At 37.7% G+C, this 20242-nt stretch overlaps 1 non-coding gene across 1 annotated transcript; it reads left to right on the top strand.

The window, feature by feature from the left end:
• The first annotated feature begins 12592 nt into the window (after positions 1 to 12592).
• LOC140608715 (U6 spliceosomal RNA) lies at positions 12593 to 12694 on the top strand. The gene has a single exon (XR_012010688.1). It is a non-coding gene; the product is annotated as a U6 spliceosomal RNA (small nuclear RNA).
• The last annotated feature ends 7548 nt before the right edge of the window (positions 12695 to 20242 follow it).

A 20242-nucleotide genomic window follows, 5' to 3' on the forward strand; every position in this document is an offset into this window, starting at 1 on the left:
ATTCTTTCCAAAGAAGACATACAAATGACCAATAGGTACATGAAAAGATGCTCCACATCACTAATCATCAGGGCAATGCAATCAAAACCACAATGAGATAGCGCCTCAAAGCTGTTAGAATGACTATTAACAAATAAATAAATATAAAAGCTAACAGATATTGTCAAGTATGCAAAGAAAAGCTAACCCCTTTTACACTGTTGGTAGGAATGTAAATTGGTATAACTATTACAGAAAACAGTATAGAGATTCCTCAAAAAATTAAAAATAGAACAATACCACTTCTACATATATATCCAAAGGAAATCATTATCTCAAAGATTTATCTGCAACCCGATGTTCATTGCAGCATTGTTCAAAATTACCTAGATATGAAAACAACAACCTAAGTGTCTATCCACAGATGAATGGATAAAGAAAATGTGATATTTATATTTGTGATACATACCCCCCCCCCAACACACACACACACAATGGAATATATTTAGCCTTACAGAGAAGGAAATCCTGCCTTTTGCAGGGTGAAACATGGGTGAAACTAGATGGCATTATGCTAAGTGAAATAAGCCAGACAGAGAAAAACAAATACTGAATCATATTATTTACACGTGGTATCTAAAAAAAAAAAACTTAAGTTGAACTCATGGAAGCACAGTAGAATGATAGTTGGTAGAGGCTGGGAAAGTAGTGTAGTGCTAAAGAGTATAAACTTTTAGTTTTAAGATGAATAAATTCTGAGCATCTAATGTACAGTATGGTAACTATAGTTAATAATAATTTATTGAACACCTGATATTTGCTAAGAGACTAGATATTAGGAGTTCTCACAAAAAAAGAAAAAGAAGTATATAAGGTGATATATTAATTGACTTGATGGTTTTAATCATTTCACTATGTATATTATAGCCATTACATTGTTCACTTTAAACATGTTACAATTTTGTCAGTTATATCTCATTAAACCTGGAAAGCAGAGGGGAGAATCTATGGCAATCCTCCAGTTTGCAAACATCTGCTTCTTCGCTAGATTGTAAACTTTTAGAAGAGTCATGTTTAGCACATTTTAATATCCTTCAGTGGATATGAATCAAAATGAGTTGAATATCCTGGAAGGATCTAGGGACATCTATCAATCAGTCATTAGAGGCAAGCATGATCCTATAATGAGATATAAAAAAAATATACACTTTGAAGTAAGACAGACACTGGGTCAAATCTGCACTGCTTTTTACCAAGTTGCTTAACCTTTCTGAGATTCAGTTTCCTCATTTGTGAAATCATTGGTGATGCACCTAATTCATAGAGTTGTTGTTGGATTAATGAAGCAGTGTCAGCACAGTGCTTGGTAATAGGATCCAGTACATGACAATGTCTAATAAATCTCTATAGATACCAGTTTCCTCATGTTTTGAGTAAAAATGGTCTCTGAGGTCCCCCTTAGTTTTAGGAGTCCTTGAATCTATGAGCATTCAGTCAATCAACAAAGATACTCACCTCTGTGCTGAAGCTTGAAGGTACAAAAGGAATAAAACATTTTTGACTCTCAAGGAAATTATGGTCCAATGGAAAGGAAAGGACAAAATAACAAATGCTGGCATAGAGGTGTAAAAAAGGTAGCAATGAGAGACAATAAAGACAATGAGAGGTGTGCTGTTCCATCCTTGTGTCAATAGTCTCATTTTATGGATTAACTAGAACAAGCCTAGGACACAGCTAGTGGAAGGGCAAGACCGGGTCCAGTCCTAACTTTGGCTCTGATGCGTCCTTGGATCTAACCTGACCCAATGGCTCATGCATCCACTTGACATCTGCTGCAATACACCACACTTAGTTGCAAAGGTAACCCAAGTTTGTAGAAGCCAATTAGTGGCCAAAAAGATCTGCACGGTTTTGTATGGATGGATGTGCTGCAAATAGCACTATCTGTCAAAACACATTTACACAAAAAAAGTAGAGAAAAGGTCAGTATGGGAAAGATTAATGTTGATTTTCCTGGCTTTACTTGGGTTTAAAATCAGAAGCTTAACTCTTCATTAACACAGGTGATTAAGCTGATTACACCATTATAACTAGTAATCGGTCAGATGGTTTGATTAGACTAATTTATTGTCATTACTCTGACATGCATTTCTTACATGCAGCACCCAAAAAAAGGAGACTTTGTGTTTGTAAGTCCACAATCCCTCATCAGAAATTCCCAGTGTCAAATGGTTTTGAGATTCAGAAGTTTTTGGACTTCAGAAAGGTAATTTGGTACTTTACCTTTCAGTATATAACACTCCTAGCAGAGTCTGGGAAGGCAGTCTGTAATCAAACAGCAAGACACATGAATTGACACATTAAGCAGGATAAATAAAGTTGATGAAGAGCCTTATGTCCACTCAGGCCAGGTTTTGCTGCCAAATGAGTTCAGGTCAGCTCAGGTTTTGCCACCTGAAATGAAACACTTTGGATTTTCAGAGCTTTTAGTATTTTAGAATTATGAATAAGGAATTATGGACTGTATCAAATTTTGTAGAGAGGAACTGGCTAATTCTTATCTAAAATCTCCATTGATATATGTAGCTAGAACATGATTAATAGCTAGAATTATGATCAGAATCCCTTTTCACTGAGTACTGTGGGCACTTGCAGAGAAGGAAAGAAGGGTATCTGTACCATTACTTGTTTTCAAGCCCACAGCATACAAAGCTAATTACCCACTGCCTTTTCTGGGTCCGGAGCAGGGGGGTTGGCGAATTGTGGCCGGTGGGCAAAATCCAGCTACTATTAATTTTTGTAAATAAAATGTTATTGGAACACAACCACATCCTTTGGTTTACCTATTACTTTTATGCTACGACAGCACAATTTAGTAGATGCAACAGAGACTATATGGCTTTAAAAGTCTAAAATATTTACCACATGGTCATTTCAAAATTTTTTTGGCTGGTCCTGATCTTGAGGTAGTCTCATGATCCTTACCTGAGTGCTCTAGTCACTACCAATAGATTAGAGGGGACAGTTGAGATGAAACCTATTTCCATCCCCAGCATAGTGGGTCAAAATTATTCACAGCAACCTCCATTAGTATATTTTGTGCAATTTCCCTATTTGAAAGGATGCAATGGGGCTCCTGGGAGGCTCAGTCAGTTAAGCATCTGACTTTGGCACAGGTCATGATCTCAGGGTCTGAGATGGAGCCCCATGACAGGATCCATACTCGGCAGAGAGTCTGCTTCTTCCTCTTCCTCTCCCTTTACCCCTCCCCCCACTCATGCTTGCCCTCTCAAATAAATAAAATCTAAAAAATAAATAAAAATAAAGGAATGTGATTCCAACTGTTTTAAAATTCATTAATCCTAATAATTATATTGTATACTTCCATGGCGTGACATACACAAATATCTCAAGTCTCCACAGCCATGTTTAGAATTGTTTCCATCTTAAACAAATATAGAATATACAGGACAGAAATATAGGACAAGAAAGGTTAGGTTTTACCAGAAAAGACTGGCACAAGATCCGTCTCACTGGGTATTCAAAAATTTAAAAAATGAGGACTCTGATTTTTCTCCCACAGCTTATCTTAGTATGATACCTTATTACCCCAAGGTGGGTGTTCAAGCTGAGCAATAGAGGAAATAGTCCTAGTTTTAGATTTACCTCAAAGTGAGGCATGAATTATCTTGACAAAATATAGCTCAACATCAGTGGTTAATAGCTGGCCTATTCAAGTTTGTGTCAACATGAAAGAGGTTTTTATCTGGTCTCTGTTTTTATTCCATGTAACACCACAGTGGGAACCTGTAGGGTTAATTACAACCTAATGAATGAATGGATGTTCTTCACATAACCTGGAGCTATTTCCACACATAATTCACTCTCCAAGGCCACTCTGCTGACTGGCCATCCACTATCCAACACAAATGCCAATACTTGGAGAAATACGATGCCTTCACTGAATGACTATGTACACAGCCTTCTCACTCACTGTGTGTGGGGCTCTGTGCTAGGCACTGCAGAGAATTTCTGGAAGCATAACCCTTTCCTCTTGGCCCAATATCTTATAACATAATTGGGAAAGTAAAGCACACACTCATAAAAATTAAACAATCATAAAGAATTAAATAATACCAGGTAATCTGTGGTCATTTGCCAAACTTTAGGCCAACACTTCAGCATAAATCACACTGTAGCAAGAGTTCAAAACTGTCTGGAAAATCCTTCTCATCTAATATCATTAATGCGTGTTTCAAACAATGAGATTTCTATTTATTTTGACAACTATTCCCAGTGTCAGGATGTAGCAAGCAAGTATGAAAAGACGAGTAGACAGGAACTTGACAACCTAATTTTATAATATGAATTTTGAAAATATTTATGGAAGAATTTTTTTATCCTATTTATTATACATTCTTACAGAGAATCTTGGAGTCTCCAAATATTACAGTGTGAGGCAGTTTAAATGTAGGAAATACCATGCCTTCACTTTTAAATGTGGAAATGAAGAACTAGAGATTTCTCATCATTAATGGCAATCTAGCCTAGATTGTTGGTCTTCTAACTCCAAAATGGGGATGGGGTGACAGGAAGGGTGTGTTACAATAGCCTGCATCATGTAATATTGCAATAGTCTTCTTTGTAGTAAAAGGCCTCAGTAGGCCCAGGAGATCTGTGGAAAATACAAAATAAGAGTTAAAGACTAGGGGAGGCTTTCAGTTGTAGGGCAGCTAACATTATTTTGAAGGCAGAGCATCTGCAACCAATTCTAACTTCCAAAGTTGGATAGACTAATAGTGGGAAGGCTAGAAAGCAGAGTCTGGATTCATGGCTCCCTTTTCTATGGATAGAACTTTAAAAACAAAACAAAAAAACAAAACCCCACAAAAAAAAACAAGATTCTCTTATCATGGAGAGAAAAGTCATTCCCCAACAACTACCAGTAATTAGAGTGATCGACCATGTCAGCTTTCTACAAATTCTCCCAATTGGACACTGAAAGTTCTTCATCCTAAGAAACCCATCAGTTCCAGGCAAACTGGGATGGTTGGTCGCCCTAGAAGGGAAGCATGGTACCCACAGAATAAGGACACTTATTCGGTTTGGAACTGGACAGACAACTACTACTCCCTAATGGTTCTCTCTGATGCTGAGTGCATAGAGGAATGTCCTCTACTCTACATACTGTAAAAAGTGATTATTCCTCCATGAAGGTGTTTGAGCTTCTGACTAAAAAACGATCACTACACAATCAGTCCATGTCTGTACACAGTCAGACAAGTTGACCAAATCACAAAAGAAAACACATGGAGGAGGAAGATATTTCTGTTTCTCTTTCCACTATTTCTTGCTTAAATGGTACCTTTGTCAAAATGTATGTGATTGCAGAGTGACAAGCACAATGTAAGTCTTTATAGGTGCTTTTTCCTTGAAGTTACTCAATGTCACAAATAAAAACTTTATTTTTAGCAAAGTGCTTCTAAGAAGAGGATTTTGAGGCAAAAGTATTGAATGTACAGGTGAGAACAATTCTGTCCTGTGCTCTGCAAGGCTTGCCTCTTTCCATAGGAACACCTTCCTAGGACAATTCCCATCTATATCAGCCCGTGCTAACGAAACAAGCCAATTTGGATACTGGCTTAAACCCAATATCACCACAGAGGAAACTCTTCTGCCCTTAAAAAAAATAGACCCTGCATGCCAAAGTCAAATGGAAATGGGCAAATGGCTTTTGGTTCATACACCCATTGTGGTTGACCATACCAGCTGGCCTAGGGAAGAATTCTGGCCTCACCTCTCCAACCATCTGCATGATCAGCAGGAAGTCATTTGACCTGCTTCAGTTTGGGCCTTATAAAGCAACATCACTCGATTAGAATGATCTCTATCTAGCCACAAAAACCATTGAAAGTATTTCTATATCTTTTGCTTTAACTCCTATGTTCAAGATTTGGCTTACTTATTCATGCAGACAATATTAGAGTGTTCCTCTTTCTACATGGTAACAAGGCCTTGCGCTGGGTGTCGTATATATTGGTAAGTAAGCAACAAGACCTCTGCTCTCAGAGTTCACAGTCTGTAGGAGAAATACAATAGACAAGAACACAAACAAGATATAAGTGTGAATTAAAGTGGCCAGATCCAGCACATGAAAGGGGGATAATGAGAAGTTCAAGAAGTGCCCATCTGATGATTTCCACTTTTCCAATGAGGTGTGAGGTAAAGTCACCAACTAAGTAGGCACCAGAGAGAAGTAGGAGAGAAGATGTGAGAGAGAAAAAGCATAAAATAGTCATCTCATAAGGCGACAGGGAGTTTACAGTGAAGTGTGGCCAGATGGCCAGGCAATATTGGAAGTCCTCCTGAGGTTTGAGATCAAGAATTTAAAAGGGACCCAGTCTACTCAATTATGGTTTCCTCTGAGCTCCACAGCTCAGATGTAAGAAGAATAAAGCAGACAGCTTGGTTCATTGGAGTAGTGGTTCTCAGCCCTGTCTGGGTATTAGAACCTCTTAGGAGCTTATAAAAAAAAAAAAAAAATACTGAGACACAGGCTCCTCCTGCAGAGAGTAATTCAGTTGGAGCCCAGGCATGGGTAATTTTGAAGACTCTCTGGTATGGTGAAAGTTTTTTGGTTATGGGCTTTAAAGAGAGAGTAGGATAGCCAGAAGAAGCAGATGTCTGCGAGACTCGTTGAGCAGAGAACCTCTGCTGGACAAAAAAAAATGAAGGAAGTCAAAAGGGAGTTAATGAAATTAGGGAGTTCAGTGGACCACAATGATGTCAAGGAATGACTATACTGGAGTTCCTTGAGAAGTTAACTAGGAGGATAAAAGTTTTAGTAGGAGCGTGGTATTACCATTGCATATACTTAAGGGATTTTTTTAAGTTGTTATGGTGAAGGAATCTAAGATGTGGCCATGGGAGTGGGTGGCTAGCCAATATAGAAAAAAGCAAAATACTGCAGATGAGAAGGTCAAGGAACTGAGAGGCCAGGATGTGGTGTAGACCATCCACCTGCAAGCTGAGATTGCCAAAAATCATCATAGGAGTTGGTGTGTAGCAGGGAACTCTGAACCAGGAATTAGGTCTATAATAAATGACCAGGGCCAACAGAACTGGGGGATTCTTGAAAATTAAGCTGGGATAGAGGGTCTCCTGAACCTCTCTCCTCTGATACCTCAGAACCTCTGAGGCCTTCTGAACCAAGCAGTTAACAGGCCTGAGACAAGTGGGCTGAGCTCAGGGTGTAATCTGAGGAAGAAGGTATAATTTATATGGCCAGTCACAGCATCCACACACACACCAGACTTTCCAAGCCAGAGGCACATTCAACATCCACACTGACGTCTAGCAGCCATCTCAATTGAACATGTCCAGAACTGAGCTCCAGATGATCTCCTCCCCACCTGCTCCTGCAAAGCCTTCTCAGCTCAGTTAGAGGTACTTTTATCCTTCTCATCACTAAGGCCAACTACAGCCTCAACTCTTCTCTTTCTCTCACTTCCCACCTCCATTTTTCCCACCCCACTGCCAGCCAGCATTGTTGCTCTCTTAGGCACAGCAACAGACTCCAAATTACTCTCGTCACTTTTGCTCTTAGCCCCCTACCATCTGTTCTTAACCTAGCAGCCAGAGTGATGTTTTTAAAATAAAGCCTCATACCATGGACATTTACAACCTTGGCTCCTGAGGATCCCCACCAACATTAAACCCAGCTAACAGAACTTCCCAGAGTCCCTGCTGCTACATCTCTTTCCCAGGGCTGGAGCTGTTGTTATGGTGAGACCGGCCCCAGGACCCCAGTCAGTGCTCTGCCCCCGGTCTCTGGTATTGGGATGCCTCAGAGCCCCACCGTCTGTAGGACTGGAGTTGCCACAGCTCTCTGTACTGCCCCATGAGTTCTGATTTGTGGCTTCAACGGGCCATCACCAGAGCCATGCTGTTGATGCTTTGTGACTGTCCTCTGCAGCGAGTGAGGACTTTAACCTACCATCCCCAGGGTATGCTGTTATTACACCTTGCTTCCTGAGCCCAAGCCACCAGTGTACTGTCATCCCAAGTCCATATGGCTAATGTGCCCCTCCTCTGGACCACAGTCCCTGCAGTGAATACCAGAGACCCAGGCCCCAGTTCCATGAAAGATCCACACATACCACACTTCAGACACCAGTGCCAGCAAGTGCAAGCACTGTGGTAGTTCTGAGTGCATCTGACCCCAGTACTCTGGCTCTGCTGCCACTTAGAATGCAAACACACATGACCTGAGCCAAGAAGGGTCCCCTCTGATAGAACTCTCTCCTACAGGCAAAGAAGGAGAACAGGAGGACCTCATCAACCTTCACCTTTGAGGACCCTGATAGCCCTAGCTACCACTGCCACTCTTAGGATCTCTGCCATCTTGGCCACAGAAGAACCCACAGTCTTCATTGACATTGACCTCAGCTAATGGAGACTATGCTATGTGCCCTCCCAGAAACCAAATGTGCTACAATCCACCTAGCTGGCACCCTCATATCCACATTCAGGGAAGAACCTTTCTCCACCAATTCACTTCAAAAGGCTGGAAGAGGTGACTGCTCCCACAAATGTGCAGACATTAATGCAAAGCCACTGGAAATGCAAAAAAGTGAGGCAAAGCCAAAAGAACACAATAATCTTTTAGTTACTGACCCCCCAAAAAATAAAGGTCTGAAGAAGAATTCAAAATAATTATTTTAAGGAATAATTATTTTAAGGAATCGCAGTACAATTCAAGGGAACACAAATAGACAACTCAATGAACTCAGAAAACAGTGTGTGAGCAAAACAAGAATTTCAACAAAAAGATAGGAGTACCTTAAAAAAATAGAACCAAACAGAGATTCTGGAGCTAACGAAATACAATGAATGAAATGAAAAACTCAATATACAGCTTCAACGTCAGGTTCAATCAAGTAGAAGAAAGAATCTGTAAACTTGAATATAGATCTCTTGACATTATCCAATCAGAGGAGAAAAAAAGAAATGAAAAAGAATGGGGTAAAAAAGCCTATGTTGATTATGAGATAGCACCACACAAAACAGTATTCACATTTTGAAAGTCCCAGAAAAAAGGAAAAAAGGAAAGAGGGAAGGAAGGCCGAAAATATCATTAAGGAAATCAGGGCTGAAGTTTCCCAAATCTGGGGAGAAATATAGCCACCAAAATACACGAAGTTTAAAATTCCCCAAACATTTTCAACCCAAAGAAATATTCACCAAGACACATTATAATCAAATTCTAAAATCAAAGACAAAAAGAATTTTTTTTTTAGATTTTATTTATTTATTCATGAGAATACACAGAGAGGAGAGAGAGAGAGGCAGAGACACAGGCAGAGGGAGAAGTAGGCTCCATGCAGGGAGCCTGACGTGGGACTCGATCCCGGGTCCCCAGGATCACACCCTGAACTGTAGGCGGCGCTAAACCGCTGAGCCACCGGGGCTGCCCGACAAAAAGAATTTTTAAAGTGGTAGGAGAAAAAAGATTTATCTAATACAAGGGAACCCCAATAAAACTATCAGCAGAAACCCTGCACAGCAAGAGAAACAATCAACAAAACTAAAAGACAACTTACTAAATGGGAGAAGATATTTGCAAATGACATCTCTGACAAAAGGTTAGTATCCAAAATATATAAAGAACTTATACAACTCAATATCAAAAAAAAGGGAAATAATCCAAATAAAAATGGGCAGAAGACATGAACAGATATTTCTTTAAAGAAGAAATAAAGATGGCCAATAGACACATGAAAAGATACTCAACATCACTAATTATCAGGGAAATGCAAATCAAAACTACAATGACATATCACTTTATACCTGTCAAAATGGCTAAAATTAAAAACACAAGAAACAATAAATGTCGAAGAGGGTGTGAAAAAATAGGAACCCTCATGCACTGTTGGCGAAAGTACAAACTGGGGCAGTGAGTGTGGAAAATATTATAGAATTTCATCAAAAAGTTAAAAATGGAACTACCCTACAATCTAGTAATTGCACTACTGGGTATTTAACACACACACAAAAAAAAACACTAATTCAAAGGGATACATGCACCCCTATATTTATTGCAGAATTATTTACAATAGCTAAATTATGGAAGCAGCTCATGTTCATGAATGATGAATGGATAAAAATGATGTGATATATATATATTATAGAAAAATACCATATGATTTCACTCATATGTAGAATTTAAGAAACAAAACAAACAAGCAAGGGAGAAAAGAGAGAGACAAACCAAGAAACAGATTCTTAACTATAGAGAAAAAACTGATGGTTACCAGAGGCAGGTGGGAGGAAGGGTGAAAGAGGTGAAGGGGATTAAAGAGGATGCTTATCATGATGTGCACTGGTAATGTATAGAATTCTTGAATCACTATACAGTACATCTAAAACTAACATAACACTAGATGTTAACTATACTGGAATTAAAATTAACACTTAATTTAAAAAATTAATTAATTTTTTTAAAAAACTATCAGCAGAAACCTTTCAAGACAGGAAAGAATGGGATACATCTTCAAAGTGCTCAAATAAAAAACCTGCAAAGCAAAAATATGATGCCCAAGAAAGTTATCCTTCAAAAATAAAAGAGATAAAGATTTTCCCAACAAAAGTTGAGAAAATTTACCACAATACCTAAGAAATGCTAAGAAAGTTTCTCACACTTAAATGAAAGTATGCTAACTAGTAATATAAAAACATATGAAAGCATAAAATCCACTAGTAAAGGTAAGTATACAGTCAAATTCAAAATATCCTAATACTGCAATGGTGTTATGTAAATCCATTTTAACTCTAGCATATAAGTTAATAGAAAAAAGTGTTCAAAATAACTATAGCTACAATATTTTGTTAATGGATACATAACATAAAAAGATGTAAATTGTGACATCAACATCAAATGTGAAAAGCAAGAACTTTTTTGTACAATTGAAGCTAAGTTGTTATCAGTTTTAAATAGACTGTTATAAATTCAGATATTATTATGAAGCTTCATGGTAATCACAAAGTAAAAGCCTATAATAGATACACAAATGATAAAAGGAAAACAAAGCATATAAGTACAAAAAAAATCAATTCACAAAGAAAATAGCAAGAGAGAAAGGAACCAAAAAATAATCAGAAAACATTTAAAATGGTGCTGGCAAGTCCTTACCTATCAATAATTACTCTAAATATAAATGGTTTAAATTATCCAATGAAAAGACAGAAGGACTAAATGGATTTTTAAAAACCCAAACCCAAGTATATGGTACATGCAAGAGACTTACTTCAGCTTTAAGGGTACCCATAGGCTAGAAGTGAAAAAATAGAAAAAGGTATTCCATACGAATGGAAACTAAAAGACAGCAGGGGTAGCTATACTTATATCAAACAAAGTGGACTTTAAGTCAAAAGCTGTAACAAGAGACAGAAAGGCCATTATATAATGATAAAGGGGTCAATTCATCAAGAGAATATAATGATTGTAAATATATTTGTACCCAATATCAGAGCACCTAAATATATTAAACAATTATTAACAGATCTGAAGGCAGAAATAGGCAGCAATGCAATAATAGTAGGGAACTTTAATACTCTTCTTTCAACAATGGGTAGATCATTCAGACAGAAAATCAATAAGGAAATAATGGACTTGAACTATACTTCAGACCAAAGGGACCTAACACGAATACAGAACATTCCATCCATCAGCAACAGAATATACATTCTTCTCAAGCACACACAAAACATTCTCTAGATTGCATGCTGGGTCCAAAAAAATGTCTTAAAAAATTAAGAAGAGTGAAATCATATCAAGTATCTTTTCCAACAAAAATAGTATGAAATTAAAATTAGTAAGGAAAGAAAAGCTGGAAAACTCACAAATATAGGGAAAATAAACAACCTACTTCTCAACAACCAATGGGACAAAGAAATCAAAAGAAATTTTTAAAAATCTTAAGACAAACAAAAATGGAAATACAACATATTGAAAGCTATAAGTTTTTAAAAAGCAGTTCTAAAAGAGAAGTAACAAACACCTATACTAAGAAAGAAAAAGATCTCATATAAACAATTTAAACTTACACCAAAGGAACTAGAAAAAGAAACACAAACTAAGCCTAAAGTTTGCAGAAGAAAAGAAATAATAAAGATTAGAGCAGAAACAAATTAGAAACCAGAAAGACAATAGAAAAGATCAACAAAACTAAGAATTGTTTTCTTAAAGAGATAAACAAAATTGACAAACCTTTAGCTAGACTAAATATGAAAAAAGAGAGATGACTTAAATTAATAAAATTATAAATAAAAGAGGAGACATTTCAACTGATACCACAGAAATATAATGAATCAGAAAACTACTATAAACAAATATATGCAAATAAAATAACTTATAAGAAATGGATAATTCCTAGAAACATACCAAGACTGAATCAGATAGAGGATAGATAGATAGATAGATAGATAGATAGATAGATAGATAGATAGATGATAGATAGATAGATATTGGTATATATAGTCATATATGTACTACATATATAATATTAGTAACTAATGAACAATCTGAAAGAGAAATTAAGAAAGCAATCCCATTGTGCTCGCTTCGGCAGCACATATACTAAAATTGGAATGATACAGAGAAGATTAGCATGGCTCCTGCGCAAGGATGACACACAAAGAAAGCAATCCCATTTACAATCGTAGCAAAGACAATAAAATATTCAGGAATAAATCTAACCAAAGGGGTTAAAGATCTATACATTGAGAACTATAATACATTGATCAAAGAAATTAAAGAAGACATAAATAAGGAGAAAGATATCTCATGTTCTTGAATTGAAAGAATTAATATTGTGGAAAGTCCATGCTATCCAAAACGATCTGCAGATTCAATGCAGTCCTAGCAAACTTCCAAAGGCATTTTTTACAGGAATGGAAAAACTATCCTAAAATTGGTATGGAACCACAAAAGTCCCCAAATAGCCAAAGCAATCTTGAGAAAGAAGCACAAAGCTAAAGACATCACACTTCCTGATTTCAAACTATATTACAGAACTACAGTAATCGCAACAAAATGGTACTGGCATAAAACAGGTACATAGACACATGGAACATAATAGAGAACCCAAAAATAAACCCACGCATATAAAGTCCACTAATTTTTGGCAAGGGCATCAAGAACACACAACAGGAAAAGGATAGTGTCTTCAGGAAATGGTGTTGGAAAAACTGGGTATCCATATGCAAAAGAATGAAAGTGAACCTATATTTTATACCATATATAAAAAATTAACTCAAAATAGATTAAAGACTTAAATGTAATACCACAAAACTCCTAGAAGAAAACACAGGAAAAAGGCTCCTTGATATTGGGCTTGGTAATGATTTATTGGACAAGAGATAAAAAGCAAAGGCAACAAAAGCAAAAATATACAAGTGAAACTGTATCAAACTAAAGAGTTTCTGTACAACAAAAAAAAATGAGCAATAAATTAAAAAGGCAACCTACAGAATGGGAGAAAACATTTGCAAGTCATTTATCCTATAATAGGTTAATATACAAAATAAACAAAGAACTACAACTCTATAACAAAAAAAATCCAATTTAAAAATAGGCGAAGGATCTAAGTAAATATTTTTTTCAAAGAAGACATACAAATGGCCAACAGTACATAAAAGGGTACTTTATGTCATAATTATCAGAGAAATACCTCATATCAACTCACGTATGTTAAGATGGCTATTATCAAAAAACACAATAGAGAAACTCCCAAGTGGCTCAGCAGTTGAGTGTCTGTCTTCAGCCCAGGACATTATCCTGGAGTCCTGGGATCGAGTCCCACATCGGGGTCCCTACATGGCGCCTGCTTCTGTCTCTGCCTATGTCTCTGCCTCTCTCTTTCTGTGTCTCTCATAGATAAATAATAAATAAAATCTTTAAAAAAAAACCCACAAGAGATAATAAATGTGGGTGAGGATATGGAGAAAAGGGAACCCATATACACTGTTGATAGGAAATGTAAGTTAGTACAGTTATTATGAGAAACAGTATAGTGATTCTTCAAAAATTAAAAATAGAGCTATCACATGATCCATTAATCATACTTTTGGGTTTATATCCAAAGGAAATTAAATTGGTATCTCAAAGAGATATCTGTACTCCCTTGTTCATTGCAGCATTATTCACAACAGCAAGATATATAAACAACCTAAATGTCTTTGAATCTTTTAATAGATAAGTGGATAAAGAAGATATAATGTGTATATAAACATGTGCATATATGCATGTGTGCATGTGTGTGTATATATATGCACATATATATGTATCTATGTGTTATGTATGTGTGCATGTAATGGAATATTATTCAGCCGTTAAAAAGCAGACCTGCCATTTGCAACAATATGGATGGACCTGGAGTATGTAATGCTAAATGAAATAAGTCAGAGAAAGACAAATATGATATCACTTACATGTGAATTTTTTAAAAATACAGACTGCAAGGAGAAGAAAATGGGGAGCTATTGGTCAAAGTGTACACACTTTCCATTTTAAGAATAAGCTCTGAGTTTCTAATGTACAGCATGGTGACTGTAGTTAATAACATGGTGTTTTATACTTGAAAGTCACTGAGTATAATCTTAAGCATTCACAAAACACACACACACACAAAAGTTAACTATATGAGATAATGGATGACTTAAGTATCTTGATCTTGGTAATCATTCCGGAAGGTACACGTATCATCAAACCATCACGTTGTACACTTTAAATGTAACCAATTACTTTGTCAATTATTCCTGATTAAATTTGAAAAAAAAATAGAATTTGCTCCAGCCACTTCTTATCCCATTCCCTGATGCACTTGTCTCATAGCCCTTATCACCAACTAATTATTGATATCATTATATTACATAACATATGTAAAATTACATTATACTTATTTATCATATTTACAGTCTGTATTTCCATGCTAAACGTAAACTGCATTAGGGCAGGGATTTTGTCTGTTTTGCTCACTGCTATATTTCTTGTGCTTACAACAGTGCCAGATATGGGGAACCTGGGTGGCTCAGTCACTAAGCATCTACCTTTGGCTCAGGTCAGGAACCCATAGTCCTGAGATTGAGCCCCACATTGGGCTCCTAGCTCAGTGGGGAGCCTGCTTCTCCCTCTCCCTATACTCCTCCACCCTGATTGTTCTCTCTCTTGCTATCTCTCAATCTCTCTCAAATAAATAAATCTTTAAAAAACAAAAAACAGTGCAAGACACATAGGAGACACTCAACACATACTTCTTAAACAGATGAACAAAAAAAAATGTATGAACAAAAAAAAGACATGAATTCATGTCCAGGGGTGACCCAAAGCATGTTAGATCTGAGTTTTTATTGGGGATCAGAAGACTTAGGTCAAAGAGCATGAAGTAGAACCAAAGTTATAATAAAATCTTTCAATCCTTGACTAGAGAGTGTGACTTATTCTGCACCCACCAGTTGAGAGAATGAATAATATTAATGTGCACTTTCTGCCTCCATCTCTGAGGTAGACAATGTGGGTGGGAGGTAAAAGAAATAAGGCAGGGACTAATGCAGGATTCTACTCTACAAAAAATGCTAAAACATTTGCAAGCATAATGTTGTGCCGGATGCTTCAGATGAGAGAGAGATGGTCATGTGAATGTTATGGTTTGCTGGATAAAATGTGGTCTCAAAACATGAGTCAGAGTCCCCTAGAAAGTCTGGAATTTCTAATAATTAAGTTTCCTCAGTGCAATAAAAAAACATGATCTCATCTCTCCCTATAAGCAGCTATGTTCTCCAGGGTAACAAAGCTCAAAATTTCTCTTAAAAAGATTTTACTGGATGAGATAAAAGAAGGTTAATGCTCATCTACATTTCCCTGCCTAATGTCATCATTATTGCTTGGTTATAATCTTTGAACAACCCCCATAATTCAGGATTTGTTGACATTATTTAAGCTTGCAAAAAAAATATTTTTAAAAGTCAAAGAGTTCAGAAACCAAGCCCCCTGCATGATTTAGGTTTTTATTACAACTGAAATGATGTGAGTGATAACAGTTCATCCCTTGGGATTACATGTCCAAAGGAGCAAATCCATACCTCAAATTGGCTTTTGATCTCTAGTCCATAAGAGACAAGCCAAAGTTTAAATACAGCAGAGAAGCTTCAATACAGCCCAGACTCAGATACAGAAATGAAGCATTGGCCTGGCTCTTTTGGAGAAAGCAATTTTCAGGAAGAAGAGAAAAGGAATTATGGGTTTGGTGTGTGTGTGTATGTGTGTGTGTGTGTGTGTGTGTGTGTACACATGATTGAAGAAGCACATATTTAGGCATACCTCAGAGATATTATGGATTTTGTTTCAGACCACCACAGTAAAGCAAATACCTCAATAAAGCAAGTCAAATGAATTTCTTAGTTTCCCTGTGCATAGAAAAGTTATATTTATACGACATACTATAATATAGTCTAAGACTATTAAATGTGCAATAGCATTATGTCTAAAAAATGTACATTCTTTAATTTAAAAATGATTTGACTCTTCCTTTCACAATTTCTCTGTAGCTTCTGATGCTATTTGATAGCATTTAACCCACAGTAGAATTTCATTCAAAGTTGGGGTCAGGAGTACCTGAGTGTCTCGGTTAAGCTTCCAGCTCTTGGTTTTGGCTCAGGTCATGACGTCAGGGTCATGGGATCCAACCCTGTGTCAGGCTCTATGTTTCTGTGGAGAGTCTACTTGGATATTTCTGCATATTTCTCTCTTTGTCTCTCTCTGTCTCTGTTTCTCTCTCCTCAAATAAATAAATAAATAAATCTTTTTAAAAAGAATAAATTTGGGGTCAATGGTCACAAACCCTGCCGCTCTTTGTAACTAAGTTTATATCATACTCTAAATCTTTTATTGTCATTCAACAGTCTTCACACCATCTTCATCAGGTAGATTCCAACTCAAGAAACAGCTTCCTTTGCTCATCCCTAAGAAACAACTCCTCATTCATTCAAGTTTTATCATGAGATTGCCGTAATTCAATCATATCTGCAGGCTCCACTTCTAATTCTGTTTCTCTTGATGTTTCTATCACATCTACAGTTACTTCCTCCACTGAAGTCTAGAACCGGTCAAAGTCATCCATGAGGATGGGAACCAACTTCTTCCAAACTCTTGTTCCTGTTGACACTTTCATCTCTTTTCATGAACCACAAATGTTCTTAATGGCATCTAGAATGGTGAATCCTTTCCAGAAGGTTTTCAATTTACAGTGCTCAGATTCCTCAGAGGAATCACAATATGACAGCTATAGCCTTAAGAAATTTATTTCTTTGATAATAAGGCTTAAAAGTCAAAATTACTCTCTGATCTGTGAGTTACAGGATGGATGTTGTGTAAGGAGACATGAAAACAACAATAATCTCATTGTACATCTCCATCAGAGCCCTTGGGTAACTGGGATCATTGTCAATGAGGAGTAATATTTTAAAACAAATCTTTTGCTGAGCTGATGGTCCCCAAAGCTGGCTTAAGATATTTAGTAAACCATGTTGTGAACAGATGTGCTGTCATCTAGTCTCGTTCCATTTATAGAGCAGAGGCAAAGTAGATTTAGCATAATTCTTAAGGGCACTAGACTATTTGGAATGGTAGATGAGCACTGGCTTCGATTTATAGCCACCAGCTGCATTAGCCCCTAAAAGAGTCAGCCTATCATTTGAAGCTTTGAAGGTAGGCATTGACTTCTCTTCTCTAGCTATGAAAGTCCCAGATGGCATCTTCTTCCAATTGAAGCCTGTTCCATCTACATTAAAATCAGTTGTTTAGTGTAGCCACCTTCATGATCTATCTTAGCTAGATCTTCTGGATAACTTGCTGCAGCTTCTACATCAGCACTGCTGATTTACTCTGCACTTGTACGTCATGGACACAGCTTCCTTCTTTAAACCTCATGAACTCACCTCTGTCAGCTTCAGATTTTCTTCTGCAGCTTCCTCACCCCTCTCAGCCCTCACAGAAGTGAAGAGAGTCAGGGCCTTGCCCTGGATCAATCAGCCTTTGGCTTAGGGAAATGTTGTGACTGGTTTGATCTTCTACCCAGACCGCTAAACCTTTCTCTATATCCAGCAATAAGGCTGTTTTCCCTTTTTTTCTTTTCTTTCTTCTTTTTTTTTTTTTTTTTTTTTATCATTCATGTACTCACTGGAATAGTGTTTTCACTTCCTTCAAGAACTTTTCCTTTGCATTCACCACTAGGCTTTTGGCCTATCTTGGCTATCAAAATGCCTTCCTCATGCTTAATCCTTTCTAGCTTTTGAATTAAAGTGAGAGACGTGACTCTTTCTGTCACTTAAACATTTAGAGGCCACTATAGGGCTATTAATTGGTGTATTTCAATATTGTTGTGTCTCAAGGAATTGAGAGGCCCAAGGAGAGGGAAAATGATGGTAACATAGCCAGTCGATAGAGCAGTCAAAACACATATATTTATTGCTTAAGTTCACTGTTTTATAGGGGTCCATGCAGTTCATGGCACCCCAAAACAATTATAATAGCAATATCAAAAGTCACTGATCACAGATCACCATAATAAATATAATAATAAAAAAGTTTGAAATATTTCAAGAATTGCCAAAATGTGACACTGAGGCACAAAGTGAGCAAATGCTGTTGGGAAAATGGTGCCAATATACCCACTTGACACAGGGTTGCCATAAGCCTTCAATTTGAAAAAAAAAAAAAAAGTAAATGCAGTATCTGTGAAGTGAAATTTTTTTTAAAGATTTTATTTATTTATTCATGAGATACAGAGAGAGAGAGAGAGAGAGAGAGAGAGAGAGAGAGAGAGAGGCAGAGACACAGGCAGAGGGAGAAGCAGGCTCCAAGCAGGGAGCCCAACGTGGGACTCTATCCTGGGTCTCCAGGATCATACCCCTGGGCTGAAAGCGGAGCCAAACTGCTGGGCCATCGGGGCTGCCCTGTGAAGTGAAATTTATTTCCAAAACACAATAGGGGGCACCTGAGTGGCTAAGTCACTCAAGCATCTGCCTTTAGCTCAGGTTATGATTTCAGAGTCCTGGGATGGAGCCCTGCATCCAGCTCCCTACTCAGCAGTGAGCTTCTCTTTTCCCTCTGCCTGCAGCTCCCCCTGCTTGTGTGCTCTCTCTCTCTCTAATAATTAAAATCTTTAAAGAAAAAAAAGCAAAGCACAATAAAATGAGGTATGCCTGTATAAGATTTTAGAAGCTAATGCCCATGGTAGAAATGACCTACAATTGGAGAGGCAGGGGTGAAATGGGTAATGATCAAGCAGATTGTGATGTGTGTGTTTCAGAGGTCCTGACAGTTCAGGAAAATCTAAAATAAATAAGTAATAAAAGAGCTAGAAGGAAAGCCCCAGGGGTAGAGGAAGGAGGTAAGCAATTTCCATCAGAGCTCAAGTGAATCTGTAGGGGCTTGGAATCAAGGGAAGGCACCTGTCTCCAACTTGTAGGTTCTGAGATCATGAGTCTGCTCACATGGTTCAGGGACTCTGAGATGCGTGGTGCAGATGGAACTAAACATGAAGTTTTCTCCCTTTCAGCATTCTGTTTTTCCAAAATGGGGTTTGAAAGTGACTGAACTAGTAACAGGCATTCATTCATTTAGTCATTCAATTATATAATTACCAAGCATCCACAGTGCACTATGAATTTGGTGGTCCCAAATGAGCCATTTCTCTCAGCTCTATGGAACTCTCCCAAATTGATTCTGGGCCTTTAGCCTTGTGGCTGGCTGAGACCAGGAGGACGGGGGCAATTATGACACATGCAGCAGCTCCATAAGGCTTATCCTCAGAGTGCTCTCCTTTGGGAGTCCTGAGCTGCCATATGAGAGGTCCTCCTACCCTAGTGGAGAAATCACGTAGAGGAGAAGGGGCCCTGAGATGACATGGAGAGAGCTGAGGAGCCAATGGGGAGATAGAACTGAGGGCCCAGAAGTCTGACCATATTGGAGCCCTACTCACTGCACCATCAGCATGTAAGTGAAAAAGATGCCTTAGACATGCCAGCCTCTGTGGACATAAAGAGGACAGAGACAAGACTTTGGGGGATGTTGGGAGGTGAAACTGGCACAAATGTTTGTCATCAGAAGACAGACTATGATTGGCAGTCTCCAAAGATAGCCCCAGAATTCCTCTCCTCCTTGAGCACATGTACCATCTCTCAAACCCGGAAACAGAGTTTAATT

Source organism: Canis lupus, chromosome 1 (genome assembly GCF_048164855.1).
Source record: "Canis lupus baileyi chromosome 1, mCanLup2.hap1, whole genome shotgun sequence".
Classification (NCBI taxonomy): Eukaryota; Metazoa; Chordata; class Mammalia; order Carnivora; family Canidae; genus Canis; species Canis lupus.